Genomic DNA, 8,455 nt, shown 5'->3' with positions numbered 1-8,455 from the left:
GCAACCATAAAACCCATTTAAATACATCATAAAAGTATTAAAATAGAAAATGACATCATAATCATGCCTAAAATTAAGACACTTTCATCAGCAACATTAAAAAGTAATATCTAAAAATAAAATTCCTTCACATACATAATCATGGCTAAAATTAAATAATTTTTAAAATAGAAGATGACATCATAATCATGCCTTGTTGAAAGGTATGAATGATTCGTTCATTGTTGAAGACCCTACATCAACTGTCAAGATGAAGAACAGGAATAAAAGCCCTGTTCATTGATAATTTTCTATGTTTTCTATGTATTGTGTGCGATTTTGTCCCATGTACATTTACTCCATATCCTTTCATTTTCTACTAAAATAAAAAAGCCTCCATCAGCAACATTAAATAGTAATATCTAAAAATAAAATTCCTTCACATACATAATCATGGCTATAATTAAATTACCTTTATTAAACATTTTTAAAATAGTAACTTCTAAAAATAAATTGACAGCTAATCACCTAAAGAAATACATTTCTTTATAAATAATTTACAAGCAGTGTAAGGAGGTAATTTGACAATATGTGTTTGAATTACCTCCCTTACACTGCTTTAAAATTATGTTTTGTAGTTAAGTAATTGTCCATTAACCTGGAAACCTTTGTTTTCCCCCTTTTTTTGTCCCTAATTCCTAAACGGTTTGAGCCATAAACACCAAAAGCAAATTCTTACCATCCCTTTGTGATATGGTAACTTGTGGGATAATTTCAGAGAGATCCATACACCATTTCACAAGTTATTGTCTGGAAACTAGAAAAATGCTTATTTGGGCCCCATTTTGGCCGCTAATTCCTGAACTGTTAGGATCATAACCCCAAAAATCAATCCCAAACTTCCTTTAGTGGTCATAAACCTTATGGTAAAATTTCATAGAAATCCATACACTTAAACAAAAGTTATTGTCCGGAAACCAATTTGTCTTCGGACGACGTGATACCAAAATTTTTGCGGTCGTATAAAAACCATTTGAAAAAGGTTCAACTCTTCAGATCGATACAAAGAATAACATCAAACATCAAACAAAAACACAGACAGGACGTGGCATGCAGGTTATATATCCATCCCTCATCCCTAACAACAAAAGACACGAAGTACAGATCTGAGAGTACTCGCAGTTTCTGACAGCTAGTTCAAAGGCAATAACAACTAATAATAAATGTGGATAGTGTCCACATGTGGACACATATGATGCCCCCGCTTGCATATCATATAGTTATAAAGGGACATAACTGAAGAACGGTAAAAGTGACGCTAGCCAATTAGAACTTGATCTGAGTTTTGTGGTAATAAGCATTGTGTGTAAGTCTCATAACATTTGGTTGAGGCTAACTTAAGAAGAGAACAGAAACTAAAAATTCAGCAATTTTTCTATTTGTAAACATGCATAACTCTAGAACGGTTGTGTATAAGTTTTATAACATTTCGTTGAGACAAACTAAAGTTAGAGAACGGAAACGAAAAATTCAGCAATTTTTATGTTTATAAAAGGACATAACTCAAGAATGGTAAAAGTGTCGCCACCTTCTTCTTCTTCTTCTTTATGTAGATCCCTCCAGCGTTGGAGCACACACAGCTAGCTGTGTTTCCTTAACGGGTTAGTTTTTAAAATGTTAACATATTCACAATTTATTCCAAATTTAAAATGTTGTAAAGAGATCCTCCACCATAACGTTGCACATGCACAAAATTTATTTACAGAAATGTACATATTATATACACGGATAACCCATACGTTGTCCAGGATGCAGGTTCGATGATAAAAGCAATGTCTAGCTTAATAAAATCAATGAACTATTTTGGCTGTTGAATTTACTGGATAGAGTTTATGTTTTAAAAGTCATCATTCATATGAAAGCCTAGTAGAGCAATCCTAAAAAACTATGCATTCCCAAGATGTTACGGATGGATATTTTCTAGATAATGTTAATAAGCAATGATATATTTTTGCGTTATAAAAGTTAGTTCTACATTGTACTCAGATTTAAACAGACTGGCTATACACACATTCAGGCTTATATATATGTTGTATATTAGAGGTAAGCAAGCAGATATTAATGCTGCGGATAGTTAAGCATATAGATCACACTAAAGTTTTTAACGGCAACTACTTTGCTATTTATAATATATATCACATAGACACATGGTGGTAAATATTGTCATTGGTGTCTTTATGGGGAGCTGTGAGACCCAGGGAAGTGTTATATCTCGGCGGATAATCTCTTTTTGTGAATTTCATAGCAGTATATTCTGGACATATTTTCAATCTTTCCAAGTATTTCTTGGTTGTTCGGTATAATGTCTAGATTTGCAAAGTTCTCGATTACTGAAGTGAGTTGCCCATTTTGTTTCAGATATAATACTCAATATAAAGTTTTTAATTGGAGTATATAATGCCATCCTGATGTTCATATACAATGAACAAGTTGTTAACACATGACATAGGTCTTCTGTTTCAGTTCTACAGTTTGGACAAATCGAGTCTTCTTCAGCCTGGTTAAATCTGTGTCTATGAGCTTGTAATAGATAGGTTCCCGTTAACATGCGGCTTTTTGCAATTGCTTTTCTGATGTCAGAGACTGATGAGGAAACTGTAGCCCAAACAGGGTATTCAAATGTTAAATGACTATAATATCTTTTGTATTGAAATCCATGATAAGCTATAATTTATTCATTATCTTTTATCTTTGGGCTTTAGGGACAGTTGTCTCATTAACAATCTTGCCACATCGCCTTATCTTTATATGACTGAGAGTTAACTGTAGTTTTCTGTGTTAACCCTTTGAATTATACTTTCAGACTAAAGAATAAACAAAAGGCACCTTGTATAGAATTTCTCGAAGCACATCTGTCAAGAATAAGAATATAAGAATTAATTCTGTAATAAGAGTCAAGAAAAAAAGGAAGAAAGTCAATCTTTTATGTTGTTTTTATTAATTCAAGATAGAATACATATTTTTATAATTCATTTTAAACAAATTCTCCTGAATTCTACATAAGACAGTACAAGTTCTTCAAGTCTTTAAATGCAAACAAATGTTTGTCACATCCAATTTTTTGCCTTATATGTCTTCATTTGAAAAATATGACATTCAAGTGATACAAATGCTAGTCATGTTAATCTTTGAAATAACAATTAAATATCAATTATTGTCTTGTGACTGTTAAGGCTTCACTTCTTATACAATTAACTTTATTCAAAGATAAGTCTTGACCACTGTGATTCCTCTTCAAACAAAATAGCTTGTTCTGAACTTTTCTCAACATACCAAAACCTTGTTATGATCTTTTCTCAACATACTGAAAAGTAAAAACAACATTTATAATCTAAAGTATGGTGCTTGTTGGAGTTTAATCAGCCTTAAATCAAACAAATTGCAAAATAAAAATCTTAATGTCTGATAAATGCAAATGGGGAACACGGGGAAGTAACATAGGGTAAACATAGATATAGGAAGATGTGGTATGAGTGCCAATGAGACAACTCTCCATCCAAGTTACAATTTATAAAAGTAAACCATTATAGGTCAAGGTACGGCCTTCAACACGGAGCATTGGCTCACACCGAACAGCAAGCTATAAAGGGCCCCAAAAAATTACTAGTGTAAAACCATTCAAACGGAAAAACCAACGGTCTAATCTATATAAAAACGAGAAACACGTATGTATGTACATAGGAAATAGACAAAACGAAAAATATATTATAAAAAAATTACACAATGCAATAGATATCTGATGCCTCAAATTTCAATGAGAAGGAGGAAAGGTTGATTTCCCTGTACCTATGTATGGCTGTTTTTATAAAGTTAAATATATATCTAGTAATCTTAATGATATATATTATCTTATTCAACTTGAAGGTTATAAATTACCTATACGCTTTATAGGATATCTTGTTAACTTTAAACAAATACTTTGAGATAGCTCATATATTGTATGAGATATTGGGTCTACTTTATGAGATATCTTGTAATTAGTTCAGAAGATATCTTTAAAAGTATATAAGATATATAATTTACTTTATAATATATCTGCATGATTTCATGTACAAAATATCATTTTAGTTTAAGATATCTCAATTAGTTTATTATATATCTTATCTAATATATAAGACATTTTGAATACATGAAAATATTTCATCAAGTTAGGATATATTTTTAACTTCAAATTAAATAAGATATCACATAAAGAACACCACATATCTGATTTACTTTGCAAGATATATTATTCAATTTATAAGATATAGTTTAGAATTTACAAGATATCTTTTTCAGTTTGTAAAATATATTTTATTTAGTTTATAGAATCATAATCTTTAAAACAAAAGAATATATAAGTTATCAGATAAGGAAAACATGATATCTTTTTTACTCAATAAGATATCTTAGACCCAAAATAGATATTTGATAAACTAAATAAGATATCTCATTTAATATATAAGATATTCTATCTAATTTATACGATATCTCAATTAGTTTATACACCATATTATCTAGTTTATAAGATATTTTTTAAACTTTATTATAAGATATCTTGAAATTTGAATAAATATCTCATTGGTTTGTTGTCTATAATATTTGTTTTTCGTTTTTTGTTTTGAACATAGTTTGCAATGATATCACATCTTCTTATTTCTTATATTGATAAATATATATCAGAGGACTATCTATTCGTTTATATAAACATTAATAAAATGCTTCGCTGACTGCAGCTGGATACGACCGCAGAGGTCCAACCCTGAACAGTTGGGGCAAAAATGGACACAATATTCGCGCTTGATACAGGTCTGAATTTGGATTGTAATTAAATATTTGACACATAATAGGTTTCTGACACAGAATAACTGTAGTCAAAGAACTTAGAATTGGTTATATGATTTGAATTTATATTCAATTTTTTGCTTTTGTGCAATACACTATGCTATTGCATATTGACCCCCCCCCCTTTTTTTGCAAAAAAAAAAATTATTTGAAGAAATTTTCTTTTTAATTTCTGAAATCTGAAATGAGAAAAGATTGCCCCCCCCCCCAATTTCTTTTTTACCCCCCCCCCCCCTTTTTCAAAAAAAAAAATTCTTTCCCTCAAGATATGGTCATAATCTCAATTCAAATTTCCAATGGAGTTTGCAACCACAATTACCAATTAAATACATCCTGAAAGTCTTAAAATAGAAAATGACATACATAATCATGGCTAAAATTAATATTCCTTTAATAGTAACTTCTAAAAATAAATTGACAGCTAATCACCTCAAGACAATACAACATTTCTTTATATATAATTTAAAAGAAGTGTAAGGGAGGTAAATCCAAACATACAGGCTTCAGACCACAATTAATTCCCTTTGTTCGTGGTCTAGGAATATAGTTCCCAATTATTATATGGGGTATTTCTTCCTAAGTATTCTGACTACTGTTTTCTTTGAAATGTTTACTATTTAAGTGGTCCTATCAGTTACATATATATTGAAATAAGTAAAACATGTGGAAAACAATTATTGTTGAAAGTGAAAGTAGTGATTTGGCCAAAATGAAAGTAGGGTAGAAATTAGTCTTCGTCATTTATTCAAGATTCAAATCCTACCGTTGGCATGTTAATAGGGCTCTCAAAAGAAAAAGCACTGATGGATTGTCCTGGGCAGGCATATTTTATTCCAATAATAATGGTCTATAAGCAGTTAAATTTATTTCATGTTTGATGCGGTGCAAATTTTTTAATTCAATTTGACTTTTACCAAAAAATGCATTGGGAAGAATAATTGTGGTCTGAGTCCTAGGAGATGAGTTTGGACAAAACACAATTATTGTGAATAAAAGGTCTTACAGGTACAAAATGATCTTTGTCATATTACTTTTCAAGAAAGAAAATAGAAATTACACAAAATCTATCAAAATAAGACATTTTGACCATATTTGGGCATATGAGGCAGGTATTGGCATTTTTTACAGTTTACATGATTTCTAATGAAAATTAAAGAAAAGAAATGTGGATAGTGTCCACATGTGGACACAGATGATGCCCCCGCTTGCATATCATATAGTTATAAAGGGACATAACTGAAGAACGGTAAAAGTGACGCTACCCAAATTTGAACTTGATCTGAGTTTTGTGGTAATAAGCATTGTGTGTAAGTCTCATAACATTTGGTTGAGGCTAACTAAAGTTAGAGAACGGAAACCAATTTTGGGACATACGTACGTACGTACGTACAGACGGACAAGGGTAAAACTTAATGCCCCCTCCACTACGGCGGGGGCATAAAAAATTGTGCGAATGCACCACATTACTTCATTGAATCAATGAGGGTACCTTATAATTGCAATTTCAATTAGTTTTTACAAAACTTAGTTGATCCTGGGACATAACATGACATACAAACACATTTAAAAATATGAAAAGCAAAATGTCTTAAAAATTCATAAGTGTCAAGTCTAAATTACTTTTAGTTGTTTAGAAGTAAAAAACCAATAGAGAGGATAGAATGATGAAAATAAATCAACTTTTCAGTTTTTATTTACCCGCAATTATGCTCTTTATGTCTCTGCCCTTATCATATTGACCAATTCTGACTTAAGAACCAGAGAAATATAAATATGAAAAAAACTGGCACATAAGTGGCAGTTTGCTGTAACAGTTGTCTCATTTCAACTAAATACAAGTTATGTTTACTGGATCAAGGCATATTTTGGTAAAAAATTACCAAACAAATATTTTCTGAATAAAATTTTGACCGATTTCTTAAAACTTTGCAAAAAGCATGTTCCGCAGACAGATATGCTAATATAAAAACATTCCAAACTTTTTTAATAATTGTCAGAATGTAATAAAATTTGGCATTTATACTACTAAGATATCATGCTAAGTAACTGTGAAGTTTCATTAGAATACTTTAAATTTTTGAGGTCTAATAGGCTTCAGACCACAATTAATTCCCTTTGTTCGTGGTCTAGGAATATAGTTCCCAATTATTATATGGGGTATTTCTTCCTAAGTATTCTGACTACTGTTTTCTTTGAAATGTTTACTATTTAAGTGGTCCTATCAGTTACATATATATTGAAATAAGTAAAACATGTGGAAAACAATTATTGTTGAAAGTGAAAGTAGTGATTTGGCCAAAATGAAAGTAGGGTAGAAATTAGTCTTCGTCATTTATTCAAGATTCAAATCCTACCGTTGGCATGTTAATAGGGCTCTCAAAAGAAAAAGCACTGATGGATTGTCCTGGGACAAGCATATTTTATTCCAATAATAATGGTCTATAAGCAGTTAAATTTATTTCATGTTTGATGCGGTGCAAATTTTTTAATTCAACTTGACTTTTACCAAAAAATGCATTGGGAAGAATAATTGTGGTCTGAGTCCTAGGAGATGAGTTTGGACAAAACACAATTATTGTGAATAAAAGGTCTTACAGGTACAAAATGATCTTTGTCATATTACTTTTCAAGAAAGAAAATAGAAATTACACAAAATCTATCAAAATAAGACATTTTGACCATATTTGGGCATATGAGGCAGGTATTGGCATTTTTTACAGTTTACATGATTTCTAATGAAAATTAAAGAAAAGAAATGTGGATAGTGTCCACATGTGGACACAGATGATGCCCCCGCTTGCATATCATATAGTTATAAAGGGACATAACTGAAGAACGGTAAAAGTGACGCTACCCAAATTTGAACTTGATCTGAGTTTTGTGGTAATAAGCATTGTGTGTAAGTCTCATAACATTTGGTTGAGGCTAACTTAAGTAGAGAACAGAAACTAAAAATTCAGCAATTTTTCTATTTGTAAACACGCATAACTCTAGAACGGTTGTGTATAAGTTTTATAACATTAAGTTGAGACAAACTAAAGTTAGAGAACGGAAACGAAAAATTCAGCAATTTTTATGTTTTTTAAGGGACATAACTCAAGAATGGTAAAAGTGTTGCCATCAAATTTCGTACTTAATCTGTATTATGTAGTAATAAGCATTGTGTATAAGTTTCATAACATTTTGTTGAGGCAAACTAAAGTTAGAAAACGGAAACAAAAAAATTGTACTTGATCTTAGTTTTGTGGTAATGAATATTGTGTATATGTTTCATAATGTTTGGTTGGGGCAAACTTAAGTTACAGAATGGAAACTAAAAATTTTGCAATCTTTCAACTTATAAAGGGGCATAAAATTAACTCAATAATGATTAAAGTGACACTACCCAAATTCAACTTGATCTGTGTTTTATCAGTGGAAGTCAAAATTAAATATTGCATTGTATAAAGCATTGATTGTAGTTGATTCAACTATAACCATGGACAAAGGAAGATAACTCCAATTTTAAAAATTACTTGATATTAAGAAAAAAATTAAAATTTTGCAATTTTTCCATTTCTAAAGGGGCATAACTCTAGAATGGTTAAAGTGA

General features: G+C 30.6%; 1 long non-coding RNA gene across 1 annotated transcript in view; it reads right to left on the bottom strand.

Annotated features, from left to right (window-relative positions):
* Positions 1–2,957: 2,957 nt before the first annotated feature.
* LOC127734977 (uncharacterized) overlaps positions 2,958–8,455 on the bottom strand; it is a 32,292-nt gene continuing 26,794 nt past the window's right edge. Inside the window, exon 3 of the long non-coding RNA XR_007997901.1 lies at positions 2,958–3,343. This is a non-coding gene — a long non-coding RNA (uncharacterized LOC127734977). The remainder of the gene's footprint in view (positions 3,344–8,455) is intronic.

The sequence above is a fragment of the Mytilus californianus genome, unplaced genomic scaffold (assembly GCF_021869535.1).
Source record: "Mytilus californianus isolate M0D057914Y unplaced genomic scaffold, xbMytCali1.0.p SCAF_3, whole genome shotgun sequence".
NCBI lineage: Eukaryota > Metazoa > Mollusca > Bivalvia > Mytilida > Mytilidae > Mytilus > Mytilus californianus.
Note: the sequence above shows the minus strand (reverse complement) of the source record. Positions and strands in the feature narration are given on the sequence as shown.